This window comes from Pristiophorus japonicus, chromosome 2 (assembly GCF_044704955.1).
Source record: "Pristiophorus japonicus isolate sPriJap1 chromosome 2, sPriJap1.hap1, whole genome shotgun sequence".
NCBI classification, from domain to species: Eukaryota; Metazoa; Chordata; class Chondrichthyes; family Pristiophoridae; genus Pristiophorus; species Pristiophorus japonicus.
The window spans coordinates 20,113,494-20,141,135 of record NC_091978.1 but is presented as its reverse complement, the minus strand read 5'-3'; the positions used below and the strand labels follow the sequence as shown (position 1 = coordinate 20,141,135).

At 49.4% G+C, this 27,642-nt stretch overlaps 1 protein-coding gene across 1 annotated transcript in view; it reads left to right on the top strand.

Annotated features, from left to right (window-relative positions):
* Positions 1-8,253: 8,253 nt before the first annotated feature.
* LOC139229623 (apolipoprotein L3-like) overlaps positions 8,254-27,642 on the top strand; it is a 90,075-nt gene continuing 70,686 nt past the window's right edge. The window contains exons 1-2 of the mRNA XM_070861137.1: positions 8,254-8,318; positions 9,148-9,241. The gene's annotated coding sequence lies outside the window, so the exon portion shown is untranslated. The remainder of the gene's footprint in view (positions 8,319-9,147; positions 9,242-27,642) is intronic.

The following is a 27,642-nucleotide window of genomic DNA, read 5'->3' as shown; positions in this document are numbered from 1 at the left end:
GGTACCTCCCCAGAGTCCAGAGAATTTTGGTCGATTATAACGAATGCATCTGCTATAACTTCCGCCATCTCTTTTAATACCCTGGGATGCATTTCATCAGGACCAGGGGACTTGTCTACCTTGAGTCTCATTAGCCTGTCCTGCACTACCCCCCGAGTGATAGTGATTGTCTCAAGGTCCTCCCTTCCCACATTCCTGTGATCAGCAATTTCTGGCATGGGTTCTGTGTCTTCCACTGTGAAGACTGAAGCAAAATAATTGTTTAAGGTCTCAGTCATTTCCACATTTCCCATTATTAAATCCCCCTTCTCATCTTCTAAGGGACCAACATTTACTTTAGTCACTCTTTTCCATTTTATATATCTGTAAAAGCTTTTACTATCCGTTTTTATGTTTTGCGCATGTTTACCTTCGTAATCTATCTTTCCTTTCTTTATTGCTTTATTAGTCATTCTTTGCTGTCGTTTAAAATTTTCCCAATCTTCTATTTTCCCACTAACCTTGGCCACCTTATACGCATTGGTTTTTAATTTGATACTCTCCTTTATTTCCTTGGTTATCCACGGCTGGTTATCCCTTCTCTTACCGCCCTTCTTTTTCACTGGAATATATTTTTGTTGAGCACTATGAAAGAGCTCCTTAAAAGTCCTCCACTGTTCTTCAATTGTGCCACCGTTTAGTCTGTGTTTCCAGTCTACTTTAGCCAACTCTGCCCTCATCCCACTGTAGTCCCCTTTGGTTAAGCATAGTACGCCGTTTGAAACACTACTTCCTCACCCTCAATCTGTATTACAAATTCAACCATACTGTGATCACTCATTCCGAGAGGATCATTCCGATGTTGAACATAGAAACATAGAAAATAGGTGCAGGAGTAGGCCATTCGGCCCTTCGAGCCTGCACTACCATTCAATAAGATCATGGTGATCATTCACCTCAGTACCCCTTTCCTGCTTTCTCTCCATACCCCTTGATCCCTTTAGCCGTAAGAGCCATATCTAACTCCCTCTTGAATACATCTAACGAACTGGCATCAACAACTCTCTGTAGTAGAGAATTCCACAGGTTAACAACTTTGAGTGAAGAAGTTTCTCCTCATTTCAGTTCTAAATGGCTTACCCCTTATCCTTAGACTGTGACTCCTGGTTCTGGACTTCCCCAACATCGGGAGCATTCCTCCTGCATCTAACCTGTGCAGTCCCGTCATAATTTTATATGTCTTTATGAGAACCCCTCTCATTCTTCTAAACTCCTGTGAATACAGGCCCAGTAGGCCCAGTCGATCCAGTCTCTCCTCATATGTAAGTCTTGCCATCCCGGGAATCAGTCTGGTGAACCTTCACTGCACTCCCTCAATAGCAAGAACGACCTTCCTCAGATTAGGAGATCAAAACTGAATACAATATTCCAGGTGAGGCCTCACTAAGGCCCTGTACAAGTGCAGTTAGACCTCCCTGCTCCTATACTTAAATCCCCTAACTATGAAGGCCAACATGCCATTTGCCTTCATCACCGCTTGCTGTACCTGCATGCCAACTTTCAATGACTGATGTACCATGACACATCTGCACCTCCCCTTCTCCTAATCTGTCGCCATTCAGATAATATTCTGCTTTTCTGTTTTTGCCACCAAAGTGGATAACCTCACATTTATCCACATTATACTGCATCTGCAATGCATTTGCCCATTCACCTAACCTGTCTAAGTCACCCTTCAGCCTCTTAGCATCGTCCTCACAGCTCGCACCGCCACACAGCTTACTGTCATCTGCAAACTTGGAGTCACAGCACTGAGCCCTGCGGCGCCCCACTACTCACTGCCTGCCATTCTGAAAAGGACCCGTTTATCCAGACTCTCTGCTTCCTGTCTGCCAGCCAGTTCTCTATCCACGTCAGTACATTACCCCAATACCATGTGCTTTGATTTTGTACACCAATCTCTTGTGCGGTATCTTGTCAGATGCCTTTTGAAAGTCCAAATACACCACATCCACTGGTTCTCCCTTGTCCACTCTACTAGTTACATCCTCAAAAAATTCAAGAAGATTTGTCAAGCATGATTTCCCTTTCATAAATCCATGCTGACTTGGACCGATCCAGTCACTGCTTTCCAAATGCACTGCTATTTCATCTTTAATGATTGATTCAAACATTTTCCCCACTACCGATGTCAGGCTAACCGGTCTATAATTCCTTGTTTTTTCTTTCCATCCTTTTTAAAAAAGTGGTGTTACATTAGCTACCCTCCAGTCCATAGGAACTGATCCAGAGTCAATAGAATGTTGGAAAATGATCACCTATGCATCCACTATTTCTAGGGCCACTTCCTTAAGTACTCTGGGATGCAGACTATCAGGCCCTGGGGATTTATTGGCCTGCAATCCCATCAATATCCCTAACGCAATTTCCTGACTAATAAGGATTTCCTTATCGTCGCTGTCTGCCCTTCCTTGTCGTTGATGTCTGCCGTTGCTGATAATAGGCTCCCGAGGTATGGAAAGTGGTCCACATTGTCTAGGGCCATGCCGTGGATCTTGATGACCTTGGCGGGAGGTGGGGAGGCGGAGCGGGAGGCGGGGGGGGGCGGCGGGCGAGGAAGACAGTACTGTGTGACAGGGTCAGATTGGCAGAGAACCTTTGTCTTACGGATGCAATTTCCCGACAACAGATGTTAGGCTAACTGGTCTATAAGTCTCTTGTTTCTCTCTCTCGGCATTCTTAAGAAGTGGAGTGACTTGTGCAGTTTTCCAATCTAAAGGAACGGTTCTTGAATTGAGATAACTTTGGAAGATTATAGTTAGGGCACCTGCAATCTGCTCACCTACTTCCTTTGAATTCTTGGATTGAAAACCATGTGGCCGTGGGGATTTGTCACTGTTTAGTGCCATTATTTTCTTTATTATTGTTAATTTACTTCCGTTAATTTTATTGCGTCTGTATCACCGATTCAATATTTGTTTCTTTGGGATTTCTGGCAGGTTATCCTCTTTTTCTAGCCTACACCATTACCTCTGATGTCGCCCAAGGATCTATCCTAGGCCCCCTCCAATTTCTAAACGACCTGCTGCCCATCAGCGACGACATGTGATAACATGGCATCAGTTTCCGGTTGTGACGAAACGTCATCGACTTGAAACATTAACTTTGTTTCTTTCTCCATAGATGCTGCCCAACCTGCTGAACAATTCCAGCACTTTGTATTTTTATATTAGTTTGCTCATAAGAACATAAGAAATAGTAGGAAATTTGGCCCCTCGAACCTGCTCCGCCATTTAATAAGATCATGACTGATAAGATCATGTATGCTGACAACACCCAGCTCTACCTCACCACTTCTCTCGACCCCGCCACTGTCTCTAAGTTGTCAGACTACTACTACATCCTGCAACTAAATATTGGGAAGACCGAAGCAATTGTCTTCAGTCCTCAGTTCCCTCGCCAATTCCATCCCTCTCCCTGGCAACTGTGTACAGTCGAACCACACTGTCCGCAACCTTGGTGTCATATTTGACCCTGAAATGAGCTTGTGACCACATATCCCCAGCAGAACTAAGACTGCCCATTTTCACCTCCCTAACCTCGCCGGTCTCTGCCCTTGCCTCAGCTCACCTGCTCCTAAAACCCTAATGATGATTCCAATAGACTCCTAGCTGGCGACTCTCGTTTTACCATCTGTAAACTTGTTGTTGTGGGAGTGAAAGCACGCATTTCTGAAACTTCGACGCAGTTTGGAGAAATCGAAAGGGTTAAAAGTTGAAGGTTGAAGTTTGGATTAAAACAGAGGATGTTTGGATTGAAACAGGCTGCTCGACGAAATGAAGCCATGTAGCCATTCAAATGTGACTATCTGATCACCTGTGTGTATACAGTGAAGATGTTGACTATGACTTGGAGTTCAGTCTCTGAATGTGCGCAGATGCAAGCGTCATCCGCGTACTGTAGTTCAACAACAGAGATTGGGACGGTCTTGGATCTGGCCTGGAGACGGCGATGGTTGAACAGGTTCCCATTGGTTCTGCAGTTTAGTTCCACTCCAGCGGGGAGCTTACACTAAGGCCTTACACTAAACATCCATAAGACAAAGGTCCTCCACCAAGGTGACCCCGCCACACAGCATTGTCCCCCAGTCAAATCCACGGCGCGGCCCTGGACAACGTGGACCACTTTCAAGACGTCGGGAGCCTATTATCAACAAGGCAGACATAAACGACAAAATTCAACACTGCCTTCAGTGCGTCAGTGCAGCCTTTGGCCCCCTGACGAAGAGAGTGTTCGAAGATCAGGCCCCCAAATCTGGCACCAAGCTCATGGTCTACAGGGCTGTAGTGATACTCACCCTCCTGTATGGCTCAGAGATGTGGACCATACACAGTAGACACCTCAAATCGCTGCAGAAATACCACCAACAATGTCTCTGCAAGATCCTGCAAATCCCCTCGGAGGACAGACGCACCAATGTTAGCGTTCTCGATCAGGCCAACGTCCCCAGCATCGAAGCACTGGCCGCACTCGACCAGCTCCGTTGGGTGGGCCACGTTGTTCGCATGCCTGACACAAAACTTTCAAAGCAAGCGCTCTACTCGGAACTCCTACACGGTAAACGAGCCCAAGGTGGGCAGAGGAAACCCTCAAAGCCTTCTTGATAAAATGCAACATCCCCACCAACATCTGGAAGTCCCTGGCCAAAGATCGCCCTAAGTGGAGGAAGTGCCTCCAGGAGGGCACTGAGCACCTCGAGTCTCGTCGCCGAGAGCATGCAGAAAGCAAGCGCAGGCAGCAGAAGGAGCGTGCGGCAAACCAGACTCCCCACCCACCGTTTCCTTCAACGACTATCTGTCCCACCTGTGATACAGACTGTAATTCCCATATTGGACTGTTCAGTCACCTGAGAACTCAACTTTAGAGTGGAAGCAAGTCTTCATCGATTTCGAGGGACTGCCTATGATGATGATGATGATGATGATACAGTACTTCATGGTGGGAGTCGATTTATGGCAGTGAGACTTGACTTCAGGATAATGAATAGCTGGTCATTTATCTGTATGTTAACTATTTGTATGTATCATCAATACTATCTATGCATGGAATCAAAGAAACTCCTCTGTTTCTGATCACTTGGTTTGTGTACAGTAATTCATGACATCATCTGCATGTTAATTGTTTGTATGTACTAGGCAAGGAAACAAAGGTTTTTAAGTATAAGAGATATAACTGGTTTTTGTTAGACACACACACTGGACACTGGACATTCGGAATGTGTGTGCCTCACAAGCAGCCACTGGAAACCGAAACAAGCAGAAAGTTGGCTTGTGTAGTGTTTGTGTCTCAGTAGCATTCATATTGGGTTTGTTAGTATGAATGTTTAAATAAAAGACCTGATTCTGCCATTACTACAACTGAGTGTGTGTGTAATTCGACGCTTAAAGCTACAAAGCGAAAAGAACAACAAAGCTGTACAACAATTGGCATCCAAAATTCTGCTCCCTGTGTCCTAACTCGCACCAAGTCCTGTTCACCCATCACCCCTGTGCTTACTGATCTGCACTGGCTTCCAGTTAAGCAATGACTCAATATGAAAATTCTCATCCTGGTTTTCAAATCCCTTCATGGCTTCACCCCTCCCGATCTCTGTAATCTCCTCCAGCCCGACAACCCTCCGAGATCTTTGCGCTCCTCCAATTCTGGCCTCTTGTGCATCCCCATTTATAGTTGTTCCACTATTGGTGATCATGTCTTCAGCTGCCAAGGCCCTAAGCTCTGGAATTACCTCTCTATTCTCCTTCAAGCTGCTTCTTAAAACCTACTTCTTTCATCTGCCCTAATATCTCTATGTGGCTCTCTGTCAAATTTTGTTTGAAAATGCGTCTTGGGATGTTTTACTCCATTAAAGGCGCTAGATAAATACAAGTTGTTGTAATCTTAAAAGAGATTGTGATCTGTCTTTTGGCTAAGAATACTGTGGTTTAGGTTTTGTATGAAATGCGTCAGTTTCACAGTACATACGTGCTAAATCTCTAGTATGCACAGAGATCACCCTAAGTGGAGGAAGTGCATAAGAACATAAGAATTAGGAACAGGAGTAGGCCATCTAGCCCCTCGAGCCTGCTCCGCCATTCAACAAGATCATGGCTGATCTGGCCGTGGACTCAGCTCCACTTACCCGCCCGCTCCCCGTAACCCTTAATTCCCTTATTGGTTAAAAATCTATCTATCTGTGACTTGAATACATTCAATGAGCTAGCCTCAATTGCTTCCTTGGGCAGAGAATTCCACAGATTCACAACCTTCTGGGAGAAGAAATTCCTTCTCAACTCGGTTTTAAATTGGCTCCCCCGTATTTTGAGGCTGTGCCCCTTAGTTCTAGTCTCCTCTACCAGTGGAAACAACCTCTCTGCCTCTATCTTGTCTATCCCTTTCATGATTTTAAATGTTTCTATAAGATCACCCCTCATCCTTCTGAACTCCAATGAGTAAAGACCCAGTCTACTCAATCTATCATCATAAGGTAACCCCCTCATCTCCGGAATCAGCCTAGTGAATCGTCTCTGTACCCCCTCCAAAGCCAGTATATCCTTCCTTAAGTAAGGTGACCAAAACTGCATGCAGCACTCCAGGTGCGGCCTCACCAATACCCTATACAGTTGCAGCAGGACCTCCCTGCTTTTGTACTCCATCCCTCTCGCAATGAAGGCCAACATTCCATTCGCCTTCCTGATTACCTGCTGCACCTGCAAACTAACTTTTTGGGATTCATGCACAAGGACCCCCAGGTCCCTCTGCATCTCAGCAAGTTGTAATTTCTCCCCATTCAAATAATATTCCCTTTTACTGTTTTTTTTCCCAAGGTGGATGTCCTCACACTTTCCGACATTGTATTCCATCTGCCAAACCTTCGCCCATTCGCTTAACCTATCCAAATCTCTTTGCAGCCTCTCTGTGTCCTCTACACAACCCGCTTTCCCACTAATCTTAGTGTCATCTGCAAATTTTGTTACACTACGCTCTGTCCCTTCTTCCAGGTCATCTATGTATATTGTAAACAGTTGTGGTCCCAGCACCGATCCCTGTGGCACACCACTAACCACCGATTTCCAACCCAAAAAGGACCCATTTATCCCGACTCTCTGCTTTCTGTTCGCCAGCCAATTCTCTATCCATGCTAATACATTTCCTCTGACTCCGCGTACCTCTATCTTCTGCAGTAACCTTTTGTGTGGCACCTTATCGAATGCCTTTTGGAAATCTAAATACACCACATCCATCGGTACACCTCTATCCACCATGCTCGTTATATCCTCAAAGAATTCCAGTAAATTAGTTAAACATGATTTCCCCTTCATGAATCCATGCTGCGTCTGCTTGATTGCACTATTCCTATCTAGATGTCCTGCTATTTCTTCCTTAATGATAGTTTCAAGCATTATCCCCACTACAGATGTTAAACTAACCGGCCTATAGTTACCTGCCTTTTGTGTGCCCCCTTTTTTAAACAGAGGCGTTATATTAGCTGCTTTCCAATCCACTGGTACCTCCCCAGAGTCCAGAGAATTTTGGTAGATTATAAAGAATGCATCTGCTATAACTTCCACCATCTCTTTTAATACCCTGGGATGCATTTCATCAGGACCAGGGGGCTTTTCTACCTTGAGTCCCATTAGCCTGTCCAGCACTACCCCCTTCGTGATAGTGATTGTCTCAAGGTCCTCCCTTCCCACATTGCCACATTCCCACATCTGGGAGGGCGCTGAGCACCTTGAGTCTCATCGCCGAGAGCTTGCAGAAACCAAGCGCAGGCAGCGGAAGGATTGTGCGGCAAACCAGTCACACCCATCCTTTCCTTCAACGACTGTCTGTCGCACCTGTGACAGAGACTGTAATTTCCGCATTGGAATGTTCAGTCACCCAAGGACTCATTTTTAGAGTGGAAGCACGTCTTCCTCGATTTTGAGGGACTGCCTATGATGATGGCCATGCAAGGAAACAAGAGTTCAAAGGCTTTTGGGGTATAAGAGATGTAACTGGTTTTTGTTAGACACACACACTACACACTAGACATTAGGAAGGTGTGTGTGTCACAAGCAGCAAGTTGGCTTGTGAAGTGTTTGTGTCTCAGTAGCATTCATACTGGGAATACTGTGTTTTAGGTTTTCTGTGAAATGTGTCTGCTTACCGGAAATATTGAGGTTTCACTTTCACAGTACTACGTATAGATACAGCCCAGGTCTATAAATGCTAAATCTTCAGTATGCATAGAGGCAGCTGCATCCGCAACAAGTGCAGATCACTGTGAATCCGCAATCGTTGTTGTTTCAGAACAGGTAAGTACAGGGCATTTTGCTATCAGTGGGGAAATGAGAGTTTGTAGTTACGGTCTCCTTCTAATAACTGTCAATTAAATCCAGATCAAAATGGATTGTAAACAATTAAAGAAACAAATACTGATTAGATCTACAACGAATATGTATGCTATCCTATTGTGATTGCTACTTTTCGGTGAGTTTGCGCAAAAGGGATACCAGGAACAAAATAAATTCACGAATTGCAGTGCAGTTATACTAATCTGAGTAACTATTTGGGCAGAGATTGCTGTAAAAGTAACAGTCAGACGAACAGTGAGCGCTCAGTTACTTGTGTGCAAATTGGGCAGCAATTTCCTGCGACCACACATACGCAGTTAAACATGGAAATCCGTAAGTGGCTGGCCGAGATGTCCAGCTCCTTCAAAAGCTGTGGCAAAGCGGCATCTCGCCATCTGACTCATTAATCATAAGTATTGAATGGCGTGAAGTTCCTGTACTTACCGCACAGATATGGACTAAACTCGCCACAAAAATGTTAGGGCGTGTCTATTGCAGTCTAAGTACCCTATTAACAGCGTGATATTCACTGTTCTGACACTTGATATTTATGGGATGGGATGGGATGATTTCGGAGCCGTGGGCGGGAATTCCGGGAGTAGGTATTTCCCACACGTCCTGCAGTTTTTAACTACAGGAAGCCTTTAAAACATTTTCCCCAGATTTCCCGCCCGACAGCCAGGCTGATTCATTGTTGCCTGATTATGTTTATATGAAGTGCTGTTGGTATATTTTTCCATGCTAAATGCACTGTATAAATGCAACTTGTTGATTTTGATTCATTCCTCAGATTCGAAGAATTCGTTTGAAGTCATTATTCAATATCAATTGTGTGCAAAGAGGGGCTGTTTTCTTTCTTATCATAGAAACGGATTCAACAATCGGTAATGTTAAACATTTTATTTGAATTGACAAAAAAGCAAGATTGCCTGCCATGTCGGGTCTTTTTCATTCTTCAAATAGGAAGCATCCTCCACCCCTGGCTTGAGATGAGCCGGCTGATCAACTATTCTGGGTAACCCATCAGTTGGGCAATGCTGCCCAGTGATGTTTTTAACATGTGAATGTCAGATGACCACACAGCCCTGATCCACATGGTTGTCCTCACATTTGCCCATATAAGAACATCAGAAATTGGACCAGGAGCAGGCAATTTGGCCCCTCGAGCCTGCTCCACCATTTAATAAGATCATGGCTGATCTGATCTTGGGCTCAGCTCCACTTCCCTGCCGGCTCCCCATAACCCTTCACTCCCTTATCTTTCAAAAATCTCTCTCTATCCACGTTAAATATATTCAATAACCCAGCCTCCACAAGTCTCTGGGGCAGAGATCCATAGATTTACGTTCCTCTGAAAGAAGAAATTCCTCCTCATCTCAATTCAGATCCCTTATTCTGAAACTATGCACCCTAGTTCGAGATTCCCCACGAGAAGAAACATCCTCTCTGCATCAACTTTGTCAAGCCCCCTCAGTATCTTGTATGTTTCAATAAGATCACCTCTCATTCTTCTAAACTCCAATGAGTATAGGCCAAACCTGCTCAACCTTTCTTCATAAGTCAACCCCTTCATCTCCGGAATCAACCTAGTGAACCTTCTCTGAACTGCCTCCAATGGAAGTATATCCTTCCTTAACTAAGAAGACCAAAACTGTATGCAGTACTCCAGGTGTGGCCTCACCAATACCCTGTACAGTTGTAGCAGGACTTCTCTGCTTTTGTACTCCATCTCCCTTGCAATAAAGGCCAGCATTACATTTGCCTTCCTAATTACTTGCTGTACCTGCATGCTAACTTTTTGTGTTTCATGCACAAAGACTACCAGGTCCCTCTACTGCAGCATTTTGTAACCTCTCTCCATTTAAATTAGCTTTTTCAGTTTTCCTGCCAAAGTGAATAACCTCACACTTTCCCACATTATATTCCATCTGCCAAATGTTTGCCCACTCACTTAGCCTGTTTATATCCCTTTGCAGATTGTTTGTGTCCTCCTCACAACTTACTTTCCTACCTAGCTTTATATCATGAGCAAACTTGGCTACATTACACTCGGTCCCTTCATCCAAGTCATTAATATAGATTGTAAATAGTTGAGGCCCCAGCACTGATCCCTGTGGCACCCCACTAGTTAGTGTTTACCAATTGGAAAATGACCTATTTATCCTGACTCTCTGTTTTCTGTTAGTTAGCCAATCCTCTATCCATGCTAATATATTACCCCCAACCCCGTGAGCTCTTATCTTGTGCAGTAACCTTTTATATGGCACCTTATCGAATGCTTTCTGGAAATCCAAATACACCATATCCACTGGTTCCCCCTTATCCACCCTGCACGTTACATCCTCAAGGAAATCCAGAAAATTTGTCAAATTTGTTTTCCCTTTTATAAAACCATGCTGACTCTGCTTGTCTGTTTTATGCTTTTCCAAATTGTGATGTATGTAGCACTCAAATCACTGACTCCACACAGTCTGGTGTTGTAGTAACTGCTGTGACCTTAGTCCTTTATTGTGTAACTTCAGAGTGCCTCTCAGGTGTGGTGGGCAGCCTTTTATACCCTGTCTTGCAGGTACTTTTCTGTCTCCCACCACAACGCCCCCTGTGGCGCTCCATTGTAACTATACATTTAATGTACATGGACAATACATAACACAAATATCCTGCTACTGCTTCCTTAATAATGGACTCCAGCATTTTACCAACAACTGATGTCAGGCTAACTGGTCTATAGTTTCCTGATTTCTGTCTCCCTCCTTTTTAAAATAGGGGCGTTACATTTGCGGTTTTCCAATCCACTGGGATCTCTCCAGACTCCTAGTCAGTTTGGTAGATTACAACCAATGCATCCACTATTTCTGCAGCCACTTCTTTTAACTCCCTCGAATGCAAGCCATCGGGTCCAGGGGACTTGTCCACCTTTTAGTCTCATTATTTTACTGAGTACTTTTTCTTTAGTGATATAAAGTCCTGTACCTACATGAGTGGCAGTTCATTTTCAACTATATTAACGAATACTTTGCCCCTTTCCTTTATGAAAATGGATGCAATGTAGATACTGCTATCGAGGAGGAGTGTGATATTCTCGATGAAATAAATATAGTGCGAGAGGAAGTATTAAGGGGTTTAACAGCTTTGAAAGTAGATAAGTCCCTAGGCCCGGATGAAATGCATCCCAGGCTGTTAAGCGAAGTAAAAGAGGAAATTGGCCTTGACTATCATTTTCCAGTCCTCTTTGGATCTGGGCATAGTGCCAGAGGATTGGAGGACTGCTAATGTAGTACCCTTGTTTAAGAAGAGAGAACGGGATAGGCCAAGTAATTACAGGCTTGTCAGCCTAACCTCAGTGGTGGGAAAATTATTGCAAAAAATATGGAAAGACAGGGTTAAATCTGAATTTGGAAAGGCAAGGATTAATTCGGGAGTCAGCACGGATTTGTAAAGGGAAAATCGTGTCTGATTAACCTGATTGAATTTTTTGAGGAGGTAACCAAGAGGGTCGATGAGGGTAGTGCGTACGATGTAGTATATATGGACTTTAGCAAAGCTTTTGATAAGGTCCCACATGGTAGACTGGTCATGAAGGTTAAAGCCCATGGGATACAGGGCAAAGTGTCAAGTTGGAACCAAAATTGGTTTGGAGGTAGGAATCAAAGGGCAATGATTGATGGATGTTTTTGTGACTGGAAGGATGTTTCCAGTGGGGTTCCGCAGGGCTCAGTGCTGGGACCCTTGCTTTTTGTGGTTTATATCAACGATTTAGATTTGAATATAGGGAGTATGATTAAGAAGTTTGCAGACGACACTAAAATTGGCTGTGTGGTTGATAATGAAGAGGAAAGTCATGGGCTGCAGGAGGTTATCAATCTACTGGTCAGGTGGGCAGAGCAGTGGAAAATGGAATTTAATTCAAAGAAGTGTGAGGTGATGCACTTTGGGAGGGCTAATAAGGAAAGGGTATACACATTAAGCGATAGGCCACTTAATAGTGTGGATAAACAAAGGGACCTTGGAGTGCTTGTCCACAGAAATCTTTTGATAGGAAACATAAAACATTAAATCATGGCCCCCCGATCTTGGGGACACACCAAACATTTTCCAGTCCCCTTTTTTGTTTTTTTGGGGGTTTTTTTGTTGTTTTTTTTTTGTTTTTTTGGGGCATTAAAATCATGTTTTTCCTCCAAGTGCCCCCTATAAAAGGGGAGGGGGACACTAAAAAACACCAGCAATTAAAACAAAATAAACTTTAAAATATAAAATCAAATTAAAATTTGGTTGCCGGGGGTGATGATGCACTCCAGTCCCTCCGGTGCCCACCTCTCGCGGAAGGCCGCGAGCGTACCGGTGGACACCGCGTGCTCCATCTCCAAGGACACCCTGGCGCGGATGTACACGCGGAAGAGAGGCAGGCAGTCAGGTTGAACGACCCCCTCGACCGCCCGCTGCCTGGACCGGCTGATGGCACCCTTGGCCGTGCCCAGGAGCAGTTCTACGAGGAGGCCCTCGGACCTACCCGCTCCCCTCCGCACAGGGTGCCCAAAGATCAGGAGTGTGGGACTGAAGTGCAGCCAGAATTTCAGGAGCAGCCCCTTTAAATAATAAAACAGGGGCTGCAACCTCGTGCATCCGATAAATACATGGAACACGGACTCCTCCAGACCGCAGAAATTGCAGGCGGCCTGGGAGCCCGTGAACCGGCTTAAAAATTTATTGCACGACACTGCTCCGTGCACCACCCTCCAGGCCAAGTCCCCGATAAATACTGGGAGGACTCCCGCGTAGAGTGCCCTCCATCGGGGACCCCCGCCTCCTCCGGACGGCAAGATGGTACGCCATGGCGTGTCCGGACGGTAGGCGAGGATGGCAAAGTTGAGGGTGTGCAGGAGCAGCCCGTACAGGAAACCCCTCCGCGCGGAACTGAAAGGCACGGAGGGGATTTCCTCGAGGCGGCTCAAGTTGTGAGGCGCCGGCACCCGAGGGAGGTTCCGGGGTTTGGCGCCGATGAGGAATTCCGTCCGGACGGGGGTCAGTTCGGAAGGGATCTCCCCACGTGCTTGAGCCTCCTCGATGCACCTAACGGAGTCGGGGCCCAGAGCTGTTTTTAGCAATTCGATGGCATCGGCCGCGCGGCGGACGTTGGCAGAATTTAGGCGCCGCACCAGCGTGTCTGGCGCCATCCAGCCCGCTCCTCCGCCATCGAGCAGGTCCCTGACCCTGGTCACCTCACCAGCCACAGCCCTCTCGTCCGACCGCCACCTAAAACCTCGGTCGTGGAGGTATGGATTCCCGAGCAGCGGCTCCTGCAGGACAGCCGCCACTCCAGCCGGTGGAGAGCTGCGCTTGGTGGAGTCTTTATTCCAGACCCTGGTGAGTTCCTTGTAAAAGACAGGCAGCTCCTGGAAGGCGGTCCTGACGCCCCCCCAAGCTCACAAACAGGAGCTGCGTGTCGTAGTTGAGGCCGTGCTGCTGGCGGAAGAAATACGTCGCCAGAGCGCACCACCTCGGAGGGGGCTCGACGTAAAGGTATCTCTGCAGGGTCTGAAGACGGAAAGTCGCGAGCTGGGTGCTGACGCACACCAACGACTGACCGCCCTCCCCAAGCGGGAGACTCAAGACCGCGGCAGAGACCCAGTGCTTCCTGTTGTTCCAGAAGAAGTCCACCAGCTTCTTCTGTAACTTGGCGACAAACGCAGAGGGAGTGGTCAAAGTGACCAGCCGGTACCACAACATGGCGGCCACCAGCTGGTTTATGACTAGCGCTCGACCCCTGTAGGACAGCACTCGGAGCAGTCCTGTCCAGCGCCCTAGGCAAGCGGCGACCTTGGCCTCCAGCTCTTGCCAGTTCGCCGGCCAGGCTTCCTCGTCGGGGCTAAGGTAGACTCCCAGATAGAGGAGATGGGTCGTGCTCCAAGCAAAAGGCCTGAGCTCCTCCGGCAGGGAGTCCACCCGCCACTGACCCACCAGGAGTCCGGAACATTTCTCCCAGTTATCCTGGCGGAGGATGAGGCCGAGTAAATCTCCTGGCACTCACGCATCCTCCGCAGGTCAGCGGGATCCTCTACTGCGAGGAGCACGTCATCGGCGTAAGCCGAGAGGACGACCTCCATGCCCGGCCCTTGCAGAGCCAGTCCCGTCAACCTCGTCCGCAGGAGGCGCAGGAAAGGCTCCACGCAGATGGCATATAACTGGCCGGACATGGGGCATCCCTGACGTACCCCTCTCCCAAAGCGAAGGGGCGCTGTCAAGGACCTGTTAACCTTAATCAGACACTCCGCGGCGGCGTACAAATGTCGGATCCGGGCGACGAAATGCGTCCCGAACCCGAAAGCGCACAGAGTCCCGAACAGATAGTCGTGATCCACCCTGTCGAACGCCTTCTCTTGGTCGAGGGATAGGAAGGCGACCGACAGACCAGCCTCCTGGGAATGATGGATGAGGTCCCGGACCAGATGTATGTTATCGTGGATTGTCCGGCCCGGGACCGTGTAGGACTGGTCGGGGTGGATCATGTGGTCCAGCACGGCGCCAAGGCGAGCAGACATCGCACTGGCGAAGATTCTGTAGTCCGTGCTGAGGAGGGAGACCGGGCGCCAGTTCTTAAGGCGGCGGAGATCGCCCTTCTTAGGCAGCAGGATGATGACTGCCCTGCGCCAAGAGAGGGGCATCTCCCCGGTCGCCAGACTTTCCCCCAGGACCCGCGCGCAGTCGCCCCCCAGGATGTCCCAGAACGCCCTGTGGAACTGCACGGTCAGCCCGTCCAGCCCCGGGGCTTTTCCCCTCGAGAGCCAGGCGAGGGCACCGGTCAGCTCCGCCAGGCTTAGCGGAGCTTCCAGATTTTCGCCGCCCTCCGGGTTGACCTTCGGCAGGTCCTCCCACAAAACTCTACGCGCTTCCTCGCTGGACGGATCCGGAGAGAACAGAGCCCCGTAATATTCACGGGCCCTGTTGTTGACGCCCTCCGGATCCGAGACGAGAGAGCCGTCGTCGGCCAGCAGCGTCAAGAGCTGCTTACGGACAATCTGTCTTTTTTCCAGCGATTGGAAGAAGGAGGAACCACGGTCCAGATCCCGCAGGAACCGGATCCGCGACCTCATGAACGCGCCTCGGGACCCGACGAGCTGCAGGTCCTTCAGCGCGGCCTTCTTCGCTTCGTACACCATCCGCAGGGCCGGGTCCTCGACGACTTGACCGAGACGGGACTCCAGTTCGAGCACCTCTTTTTCTAGGCGCCCGACCCTGGCCGCCCGCCTCTTTGTCGACCCCCTCGCGTACTCTTGACAGAAGACGCGGACGTGATCCTTGCCCACGTCCCACCATAGCCTCAAGGAGGGGAAGCCCCCCTGCTTCCTTCTCCAGTCGGACCAGAAACGACGGAACGAGTCCTGGAACCGCACGTCCTCCAGCAGCTGGTTGTTAAAATGCCAGTACGCGGACCCCGTCCTCGCGCGGAGCGAAGCGAGCTCCGCCCACACCAGGTGGTGGTCTGAACACGGCACCGGTCGCATGGAGGCCGCCGGGACGCAGGAAACGTACGCCCGAGACATGTAAAGGCGGTCGACTCTGGACCATCCTACTCCAGGCCTCACCCAAGTAAAGGCGCTGGAGTCGGGATGGAGATTTCGCCAGACGTCCACCAAGTCGAAGGACCCGACCATGTCCCTCAACTTCTCCATCGCCGTCATGCTCTGCGGGGCACCAGAGCGGTCCCTCGCCTCGAGGGTGCAGTTAAAATCCCCCCCGAGGACAATGCAGTCGCCGACGTCGACGGAGCCAGAAGACCGGACACCTCTTCAAAGAAGCGCGTTTGCTGCGGGCCGGGCTGAGGGGCGTACACGTTCACGAGATAGAGCGGCACGTCCCCCAGGCGAACCGTGACGTGCAGCAAGCGGCCTGGCATGGGCTCCTCGACCCCCAAGATCTCCGGCTGAAAATGCGGGGCCAACAAGATGGCCACCCCACAAGAAGTGGTCGTGAGGTGGCTCATGCGGACCTCTCCTTGCCATTCCAGGAGCCACATGGCTTCGTCTCCCGGAACGGTGTGGGTTTCTTGCAGGAAGCACACCGCATATTTCCCCTCCCGCAGGAGCGAAAAATTGTTAAATCTACGGTGTGCCCCTCTGCCGCCGTTGATGTTGAGGCTGGCTATGGTTATCTTCATGACAAAAGCATAGTGCAACCTCTACCTAACCTATTGTGGGGGGGGAGTGGAGTCGTTTGTTGACCTCCACTCCTTCAGCAGCCCAGCGAGGAACTTTTTGAGCCGGCGCAGCTCAAGGCCTTGCGCCTTTGATAAGGGCCCGCCCGCGGCCATGGTTTTAGCGGCGGCGCGGATGGACGCGACGAGCAGCCCCGGCTCGGACCATCTTTCCCGGGCCAGATGGGCTCGGTTGCGGCGACCCCGGCACTGGACCATAAAGTCCCGGAGTTCCTCTACGGGAATGAGGGGGGACTCAGCGGCAGGCACGAGGAGATCGACCGCCTCACTGGCGATGGACTCGAGATCTTCTCCCTCGTCCCCCACCGAGTCCCCGTCCCCCTCCGGGAGGTCGCTGCCAGCAGCCGGCCCGTCGACCGCACGAGGTACGGCAAACGGCCCGGCCGCTCCTTCCGGCCCTGGCTCTGCCCCGATCCCACCCCCAGGATCGTCGGCAGAGGAGTCCCCACTGGGCTCTTTTAAAAGCGGTGCTGGGTCAGGAAGTGACAGCGGAAGGGGTTCCTCCTCCACCCCAGGAACCGGGAAACACGGAGAGACCTGGTCAAAGAAATGTACCAGGTCCTCCAAGTACCCCAGCTCCAAAGTATGGGGCGAGGGTTGTTGTTCTTCCCCCTCCCCGCCGCCACCCCCCGGCCCAGCGTGTACAGATTCATTAAAATTGTTGATACTGTGTATTTCTGCCGAGTCGAGCAAGTCCCGGGGGAAGTTGGATATTGGCTGGGCGGGCTCAGGTTCGGCCTTTTCGGCCCTGCCCGCCTCAGTCCCCAGGACGCTCGACCCGGCGGCATCGTATTCCTCCGCTGGCCCCACGCCCCCCACGACAGGCAGATCCTCCACGCCATCCCCGGGAGGCAGAGGCTGGGCAGCCTCGACTGCCCCTCCCTCCCTGGAGACAGATTCCTCCCATCTACGGCGCAGTTTGGGGGCGCTGGTGGGGGACGCGGGACACGCGGCGGGCACCGACTCCTCTGCGGAGGGATGTTGTTTCCCCTCCGCCTCATTGGATTGGCGCCTCCTTTTGTTCCTCGGGGTGCGCGGAGGCAGTGAGACCTCCATGTCTGCCGAGGCCTCCCGCTCCGCCCCCCTCTTTTTCTTATCTTGCCCGCGCCCGAGCCCCTCTGCGGTATTGGTCAAGGGCTCGGGCACGGGCTCAGGGCACCCCGCGCTCGCCGATGACTGGGTTAGGCTGAGCGCGGTGGTCAAACTTTCTGGCGCACTGAGGTGACCCGCCTCGAGATGTTTCGCCTTCCTCCGCGCCTTCTTTCCGATCGGACGCTCTCCCTCCCCCCCCGCCAGAGGCCGTGAAAACAAAGGCCCCCGACGATGCCCGCGCACCTACGGCTCCCGGCACGCGGACGCTACTAGGGGGTGGCGGCGGCGCCAGCCTTGGCCGCCTTCGGTGGTTTGGCGGCCTTGGAGGCGGGGCAGTTCTTGGGAACGTGTGCCACCTCCCTGCAGGCATAGCACCGCACGCCGTCCGACGTCCAGAAGACGCGGTAGGCAGTCCCCTCGTGCACCACATTAAAAGTGCCCTCTGTCGTCTCCTCCCGCGCCAGCCGGACAAAGAGCTGGCGGCGGAAGGAGAACACGTGGCGCAGGCTGCTCTCCCTGAGGCCGAGCGGTATGGGGTTGATCCCTGACCTTACCTCCCCCAGCTGGTATAGGTGAGGGAGGAGGAGCTCAGCGGGAACAAAGGGCGGGACGTTTGAAAGGACGACCCTCTGTGCGGTGGCCTCGAGAGGGTCCACCGGCAGGAACGTCCCGTCCACCGTGAGCCCCTTTTCGAGGGCCAGGGACACCGCCCGCTCCGATCCCAGGAAGAACACAGCCTTCTCAGACATCTTGGAGGCCGCAACAATGGCCGAGGGGCCGACTACCCCAGCCATCGCCGGCATGCACTCTTCAATGCTCATTGTGGGGTGAGTGTAGCTCTTGACCCCGTTTTTCTTCGTAATTAGTCTGAAAGGTGGCAGGGCATTAGGTGGCGCAGGCGGCGCCGTGGGTTTGGACGCCGCCTGCGCATAAGTCTTAGCTGGCCCTGCCACCGGCGTGGATGGGGTCGCCATCACTGGGTCCCTTGAAGGGCTACACCCACCCCAAAGTCACATGCCTTAATGGTCTTAAATTGGCCTCTTTTGAATTTATGAGCAGAGGAGCTCTCAATGAAGCACACCTCTCCCCTAGTTGACAATTGGGGAGGGGCCTTGCTCCCTCTGCTCAGTTGTCTTAATTATTTTTCCAATTAAGGAGGAAAGGAGCTCTCAGAGAGAGAGGGGAGAGACAGAGAGAGATAGGGAGAGGGGGTGGGAAAGAGGGAAGCTGTGAGGGCAGGTCTCCCCTCACAGCGATGGGTGGGTGTTTTTCTGGGGCGCACTCCCCAGATGATGGAAAGCAAAGCAAGGCACAGTCTTATGGGATGGTCTTCGGGCGGGAGAAGAAGATGTCTTCACCTGGGACAGCTGGAGCCACCCAGGCACACACTCCCAACGATGTTTAATAGGGTGATTTAGTAAATCTTCAGCCAGGTAGCTCCAGCTATCCCGGGCTAGGCAATGGGGGAGGGGTGCTTCAGTAGTGTGTGGGGCCTAGCTGTAAGCAAGACCCCCACACACACTTCCACACACACACACCCCCCCGCGATGTTCCGGCCTCGAAGAAAATCTTCTTTTCTCCCCCACGAATAAAACAATGTCTTTCGGGGAATGCACCAACACCCACCTGTAGAATGTTGTAGAATCTCCCTCCTTCGACACAGGTTGTTGCTCTTTTCCCACTCTCTCCAACTCTTTGTAGAAGTAAATAAAGTTGTTGAAATTTGTTGAAATTTTCAGCTCTCCTCCTCTCCCTCCGGATGTTGTATTGTAGCAAGCCAGCCCTTTCCTCCTCTTCCTGGGCTGGTCTCAGGGCTCACTCCAGGCCTTCCAGACAGGAGCTGAAGCAGGGAGTTCCTTCTCTCACAGCAGCACAGCTCCAACTGAATAGGCCACGCCTCCAAAGCTCCACCATTGGTCCACAGATCCCCTGAAAGTAGCAGGCCAGGTGGATAAGGTGGTTAAGAAGGCATACGAAATGCTTGCCTTTATTGGCCGAGGCATAGAATATAAGAGTAGGGAGGTTATGCTTAAATTGTAAAATACTTTGGTTAGGTCTCAGCTGGAGTATTGCTTGCAGTTCTGGTCACCATATTATAGTAAGGACATGATTGCACTAGAGAGGGTGCAGAGGAGATTTACTAGGATGCTGCCTGGAATGGAGAATCTTAGTTATGGGGACAGATTGGATAGGCTGGGTTTGTTCTCATTGGAACAGAGGAGGTTGAGAGGAGACCTCATTGAGGTGTACAAAATATTGAGGGGCCTGGACATAGTGGATAGTAATGGTCTATTTCCATTGGTAGAGGGGTCTATAACAAGGGGGCATAGTTTTAAGGTGGTTGGTGGAAGGTTTAGAGGAGATTTGAGGGGGGGCTTCTTTACGCAAAGGGTTGTGAGGATTTGGAACTCGCTGCCTGGAAGAGTGGTGTATGCAGAAACCCTCACCACTTTTAAGACATGTTTGGATGGGCACTTAAAGTGCAAACGTGCAGGGTTACGGACCTCGAGCTGGTAACTGGGATTAGACTGGATGACCTTTTGTTGGATGGAGCAGATATAATGGTAAGTACTGCAGGGAATAGAATACGACCAGGGTGATCTCCTGGACTAGTTTCGATCGCCTGGATGGGTCGGAGAGGAATTTTCCCAAATTTTTTCTCCCTAAATTGGCCTGGGATTTTATCTGGTTTTTGTCTCTCCCAGGAGATCACATGGCTCCGGTTCGGGTGGAGTGCAGAATGTTTTGGGATAGGGGTTGTCGCAGTTGTGTTGTGGCGGATTGGTTGGGCTGGGTGCTCTTTGGCTTTCCGTCATTGTTCATAGGTTTATATGTAACCTTCAGGGCTGTTGACCAAGGGCCGTGTGGCTCTTTGTCGGCCGGCGCGGACACGATGGGTCGGAATGGCCTCCTATATAAAAAAATATATAGTCCTCATAGAAAAATTTCTATGTTTCTATATTGTAAAATGTAACAAGCTGAAAGAAACCAACCCAAAGGAGATGGGTGCTGTGGTGATGGAACCATATTCTGTGAGAGTGGGCAGAGCCAGTATCAAACAAGGGGGGGTTTAAGGGTGATGGAACTATGGGCTGCGAAAGTGGGTAGGTCCAAAATTAAACTAAAAGAGAATGGTGGAAGAACAACTGGACTGCGAGAGTGGGTCGAAGTAGTATTCAAGAAGTGGGTGTAAAGGTGCTGGAACCATGGTTGGTGAAGATGGATTGGGCTAGTATTAAAGGAGAGGGATGAAAGGACAGAAAAAGACTAGGAGGATTACAGAAAGCAATAAATGGAGACCGTGAAAATAATGCAGATGATTTCAAAGTCACTCGTACAGGTTATTCTAAATACATCCAGAAAATGAATATCAAAGGAGGGGTGGGTCCGTTACAAGAAAAACAGATAGTAAAAGCTTTTACTGATATATAAAACGGAAAAGAGTGACTAAAGTAAATGTTGGTCCCTTAGAAGATGAGAAGGGGGATTTAATAATGGGAAATGTGTAAATGGCTGAGACCTTAAACAATTATTTTGCTTCGGTCTTCACAGTGGAAGACACAAAAACCATGCCAAAAATTGCTGGTCACGGGAATGTGGGAAGGGAGGACCTTGAGACAATCACTATCACTAAGGGGGTAGTGCTGGACAGGCTAATGGGACTCAAGGTAGACAAGTCCCCTGGTCCTGATGAAATGCATCCTAGGGTATTAAAAGAGATGGCGGAAGTTATAGCAGATGCATTCGTTATAATCTACCAAAATTCTCTGGACTCTGGGGAGGTACCAGCAGATTGGAAAGCAGCTAATATAACGCCTCTGTTTAAAAAAGGGGGCAGACAAAAGGCAGGTAACTGTAGGCCGGTTAGTTTAACATCTGTAGTAGAGAAAATGCTTGAAACTATCTTTAAGGAAGAAATAGCAGGACATCTAGATAGGAATAGTGCAATCAAGCAGACGCAGCATGGATTCATGAAGGGGAAATCATGTTTAACTAATTTACTGGAATTCTTTGAGGATATAACGAGCATGGTGATAGAGGTGTACCGATGGATGTGGTGTATTTAGATTTCCAAAAGGCATTCGATAAGGTGCCACACAAAACGTTACTGCAGAAGATCGAGGTACGCGGTGTCAGAGGAAATGTATTAGCATGGATAGAGAATTGGCTGGCAAACAGAAAGCAGAGAGTCGGGATGAATGGGTCATTTTCGGGTTGGAAATCGGTGGTTAGTGGTGTGGAATTCTCTGCCCCAGAGAGCTGTGGAGGCTGGGTCATTGAACATATTGAAAGCGGAGATAGATAGATTTTTGAGCGATAAGGGAAGTGAAGCTGAGTCCATGATCAGATCAGCCATGATATTAATTGGCGGAGCAGGCTCGAAGGGCCAGGTGGCCTACTCCTGCTCCTATTTCTAACGTTATAGCAACTTCTTGCTAGGCAGCCCTCCTTGCTATTACCGGCTTTAAGGTTAACAAAGTTCACAACGCAGATTAACAAGGCCATAAAAATGCAAACAAAGCACTGGGGTTCATTTCTAGAGATATAGAATTGAAAAGTTAAGTTAAACTTTTAGGTCACACTTTAGAGTACTGTGCATAGTTCTGGATATTATGAAAACGATAAAGAGGCATTGGGGAAGGTGCAAAAAAGATTTACGAGGATGATACTAGAACTGTGAGTTTATAAACTGTCAGGAAAGTCTGACCAGGCTGGGATCTTTTCTATATAAAAGAGAAGGCCAAGGGATAACCTAATAGAAGTCTTTAAAATTTTGATAGGGTTTGATAGGGTGATTGTAGAGAAGATATTTCCACTTATGGAGGAGTCCAAAACTCGAGGCCATCAATAAATGCAATAAGGAATTCAGGAGAAACTTCTTTACTCAGAGGGCAGTTAGCATGTGGAACTTGCTACCACAAGGAATAATTGAGAAGAACAACATCGGTGCATTTCAGGGGAAGCTAGCTGCATACATGAGGGAGAAAAACAATAGAAGGATATTGTCATGTATACAACTATTATTATAACCCATGTATAAGCTGACCTAAGTTGTACACCTTGAGAACATTGACCACAAGGGGGTGAACTTGTGGGAGACACTCCTAACCTGGACTTTCAGGTATAAAAGGGGAAGCTCCACCCACCTTCATCACTTGAGTTCTTGGTAATAAAGGTAACTGGTCACAGAGTGACCTTCTCTCAAGTATGGGCCTCGTGTGCATTTATACTGTATAGTAAAGACATATCATTGGCGACGAGAAATTGGGATTTAAACCATGCGAGCATGGCCACGAGCAGCACAGAAGAGAGATACTGTGTGGGTGATGATTGGGATGACTTTATTGAGAGACTACAGCAAAGTTTTGTCACTCAGGAATGGTTGGGACAGGATTCGGCCGACAAACGCAGGGCTCATCTCCTGCCAGTTTGTGGATCCAGAACGTACTCCCTGATGAAGGACCTTCTAGCGCCAGAGAAGCTGGCAGACAAGACGTTCGAAGAGCTCAGTAAGTTGATCGGGGAACACCTTAAACCGGCGAGCAGCATGCACATGGCGAGACATCGGTTTTACACGCACCAGCGGCGAGAAGGGCAAAGCGTTCCAGACTTCGTGGCAGATCTCCGGTGACTGGCGAGCCTATGTAAGTTTCCAGATGCATGCAGAGCGGAGATGCTGCGAGACTTTTTTATTGAGGGCATCGGGCACGCTGGGGTTTTCAGGAAACTGATTGAGACCAAAGACTTCACCTTGGAAGTGGCGGCTCTGATAGCCCAGACCCCAGAGTTATCTCAGGGGAGGAAGAGATCAGAATGATGTATGACAAAAATCTTGGTTCAAATGAGGCAAACAACCAGGGAGTCAACATTGTTAACGCGGCACACAGTTCTCTAGGCAGACAAGGGCAATCGGATATGCCCCAGCATGTCGTCGAACCCAAAGGGGGAATTCAACAGAGACAATGGCTAGCTGAACGGCGATTCATGCCATCACAATGGACAATGCGGCCAGTAATGGGGCCATCAACACCTGTTAATGGTGCACTTAAGGACAGTTACAGAAATAGTCAGAGACGATCGACTGGTAATGAACCTTTTGTTTCCAACAACGGGGCCTCCAGCTCATGCTGGAGGTGTGGAGGCAAACACCCAGCCAGAGCTTGCAGGTATCAGCAATATACCTGCAGAAACTGCAATGTCAGCAGTCATTTGGCGTGTATGTGCAGGAAGCCTGCAGCCAGGTTGACGTACGAGGAGTACGGGCCCGATGTAAGCCCTACGAGGCAAATGAATACTGGGGGAAATCGCTGGAAGCTGAAGTTCAGCGAGTTCATGTGGAGCACATATACAGTTCATATACCAGGACACCACCGATAATGATGAAAGTGCTCCTCAATGGCATCCCAGTATTAATGGAGCTAGACACGGGGGCCAGCCAGTCCCTGATGAGCATCAAACAGTTCGAAAGGTTGTGGGTGTCCAAGGCCAGGAGGCCAAAATTATTGCCGATTGACGCACAGCTACGGACATATACAAAGGAGATCATTCCGGTGCTAGGCAGCGCCACGGTAGTCGTGACCCACAAAGATTCGGAGAACAGGTTGCCACTCTGGATTGTCCTGGGGGACGGTCCCGCACAGCTGGGAAGGAGTTGGCTTGCTGTCATGAACTGGAAATGGGGCGATGTCAATGCAATTTCTTCTGTGGAGCGAGTATCAGGTCCTGGACAAATTTGACTCATTATTTCAACCCGGCATCGGCACTTTCATGGGGGCCAAGGCAGTAATTCACATAAACCTGGACGCCAGGCCTGTACACCACAAGGCCAGAGTGGTGCCGTACGTGATGCAGGAAAAGATAGAATCCGAATTGGACCGCCTGCTGAGGGAAGGCATCATCTCGCCAGTCGAATTCAGTGACTGGGCGAGCCTGATTGTGCCGGTGCTCAAGGCGGATGGGTCGGTCAGGATATGTGGCGATTACAAGGCCACCATCAATCGGGTGTCATCCAAGACCAGTACCCGCTACTGAGAGCAGAGGACCTCTTTGCGACGCTATCCGGTGGCAAACTTTTTTCAAAATTGGACCTGACCTCAGCTTACATGACCCAGGAGCTGGTGAGTGAGTCGAAGAAGCTGACCACCATCATGACACACAAGGGGTTGTTTGAGTATAACAGATGTCTGTTCGGGATTCGTTCGGCCGCCGCGATCTTTCAGCGAAATATGGAAAGTCTCCTCAAGTCGATTCCAAGGACGGTGGTTTATCAAGGCAACGTCCTCATCACGGGTCACGATACTGAAGAACACCTCCATAACCTGGGGGAGGTGCTACGCAGACTGGATCGGGTAGGGCTGCGACGGAAAAAGGCGAAGTGCATCTTCTTAGCTCCAGAGGTAGAATTCCTGGGGAGGAGGGTAGCAGCAGACGGGATCAGACCTATTGTGTCCAAAACGGAAGCAATCCAGCGAGCACCCAGACCCTGTAACATGACGGAGCAGTGTTCGTTCCTGGGGCTCCTGAACTATTTTGGTAACTTTCTTCCCAAATTGAGCACGTTGTTAAAGCCACTACACGTGCTCCTATGCAAAGGTCGCGATTGGATCTGGGGGGACAGCCAGGAAAGGGCTTTTGATGGAGCATAACAAATTGCGTGCTCTAACAAACTGTTAACGTTATATGACCCGTGTAAGAAACTTGTTTTAACGTGCGATGCGTCGTCCTATGGTTTCGGGTGTGTGTTGCAGCATGCGAATGCCAATGGTCAGTTACAGCCGGTAGCTTATGCCTCCAGAAGTCTGTCCCAGGCAGAAAGGGGCTACGGAATGGTAGAAAAGGAAGCGCTCCCATGTGTATATGCAGTAAAAAAAAAATGCACTGCTACCTGTTTGGCAGGAAATTTGAGCTGGAGACAGATCACAAACTCCTAACGACCCTTTTGGCCGACAACAAGGCCATAAATGCGAATGCATCGACCCGCATACAGAGATGGGCACTCATGTTAGCCGCCTATGACTACACAATTCGGCACAGACCAGGCACTGAAAACAACACCGATGCACTCAGCAGGCTCCCACTGGCCACCACTGAGGGGCCAACTGAGCATGATGCTGAGATGGTCATGGCTGTTGAAGCTTTCGAAAGCGAAGGCTCACCTCTGACAGCCCGTCAGATTAAAGTCTGGACAAATAAAGACCTGCTACTGTCTTTAGTTAAGAAATGTGTCCTAAATGGGGACTGGGCAGCCACGTACGGGGCATGCCCTGAGGAATTTAAACCTTTTAATAGGCGCAAGGATGAACTCTCGATTCAGGCCGATTGCCTCCTGTGGGGATACCGAGTAGTCATGCCCCAGATGGGCAGAGAGGTGTTTATCAGAGAACTTCACAATGTGCACCCGGGCATTAGCATGATGAAGGCAATTGCCTGGTCACAGGTTTGGTGGCCAGGGTTAGATGCAGACCTGCAACTTTGTGTTCGCAGGTGCAACACGTGTGCTCAGCTGGGCAACGCATCTGGGGAAGCCCCCCTTAGGCCCTGGTCCAGGCCTGCCAAGCCATGGTCACGCATCCATGTGGACTACGCAGGTCCTTTCATGGGAAAAATGTTTTTGGTTGTAGTAGACGCCTACTCCAAATGGATTGAGTATGCCATTTTAAATTCAAGCACATCCTCTGCCACGGTAGAAAGTCTACGAGCAATGTTCAGTAGCCTGACATCAGTAGTGGGGAAAATGTTGGAATCAATCATTAAGGATGAAATAGCAGCGCATTTGGAAAGCAGTGACAGGATCGGACCAAGTCAGCATGGATTTATGAAAGGGAAATCATGCTTGACGAATCTTCAGGAATTTTTTGAGGATGTAACTAGCAGAGTGGAGAAGGGAGAACCAGTGGATGTGGTGTATTTGGACTTTCAAAAGGCTTTTGACAAGGTCCCGCACAAGAGATTGGTGTGCAAAATCAAAGCACGTGATATTGGGGTAATATACTGACGTGGATAGGGAACTGGTTGGCAGACAGGAAGCAGAGAGTCGGGATAAACGGGTCCTTTTCAGAATGGCAGGCAGTGACTAGTGGAGTGCCGCAGGGCTCAGTGCTGGGACTCCAGCTCTTTACAATATACATTAACGATTTGGATGAAGGAATAGAGTGTAATAGCTCCAAGTTTGCAGATGACACTAAACTGGGTGGCGGTGTGAGCTGTGAGGAGGACGCTAACAGGCTGCAGGGTAACTTGGACAGGTTAGGTGAGTGGGCAAATACATGGCAGATGCAGTTTAATGTGGATAAATGTGAGGTTATCCATTTTGGGGGCAAAAACAAGAAAGCAGAATATTATCTGAATGGCGGCAGACTAGGAAAAGGGGAGGTGCAATGAGACCTGGGTGTCATGGTTCATCAGTCACTGAAAGTGGTCATGCAGGTACAGCAGGCGGCAAAGAAGGCAAATGGTATGTTGGCTTTCATAACTAGGGGATTTGAATATAGAAGCAGGGAGGTCTTAATACAGCTGTACAGGGCCTTGGTGAGGCCTCACCTGGAATATTGTGTTCAGTTTTGGTCTCCTAATCTGAGGAAGGATGTTCTTGCTATTGAGGGAATGCAGCGAAGGTTCACCAAACTGATTCCAGGGATGGCTGGGCTGTCATATGAGAAGAGACTGGATCAACTGGGCCTTTATTCACTGGAGTTTAGAAGGATGAGAGGGAATCTCATAGAAGCATATAAGATTCTGACGGGACTGGACAGGATAGATGCGGGAAGAATGTTCCCGATGTTGGGGAAGTCCAGAACCAGGGGACATAGTCTTAGGATAAGGGGTAGACCATTTAGGACTGAGATGAGGAGAAACTTCTTCACTCAGAGAGTTGTTAACCTGTGGAATTCCCTGCCGCAGAGAGTTGTTGATGCCAGTTCACAAGATATATTCAAGAGGGAGTTAGATATGGCCCTTATGGTTAAGGGGATCAAGGGGTAT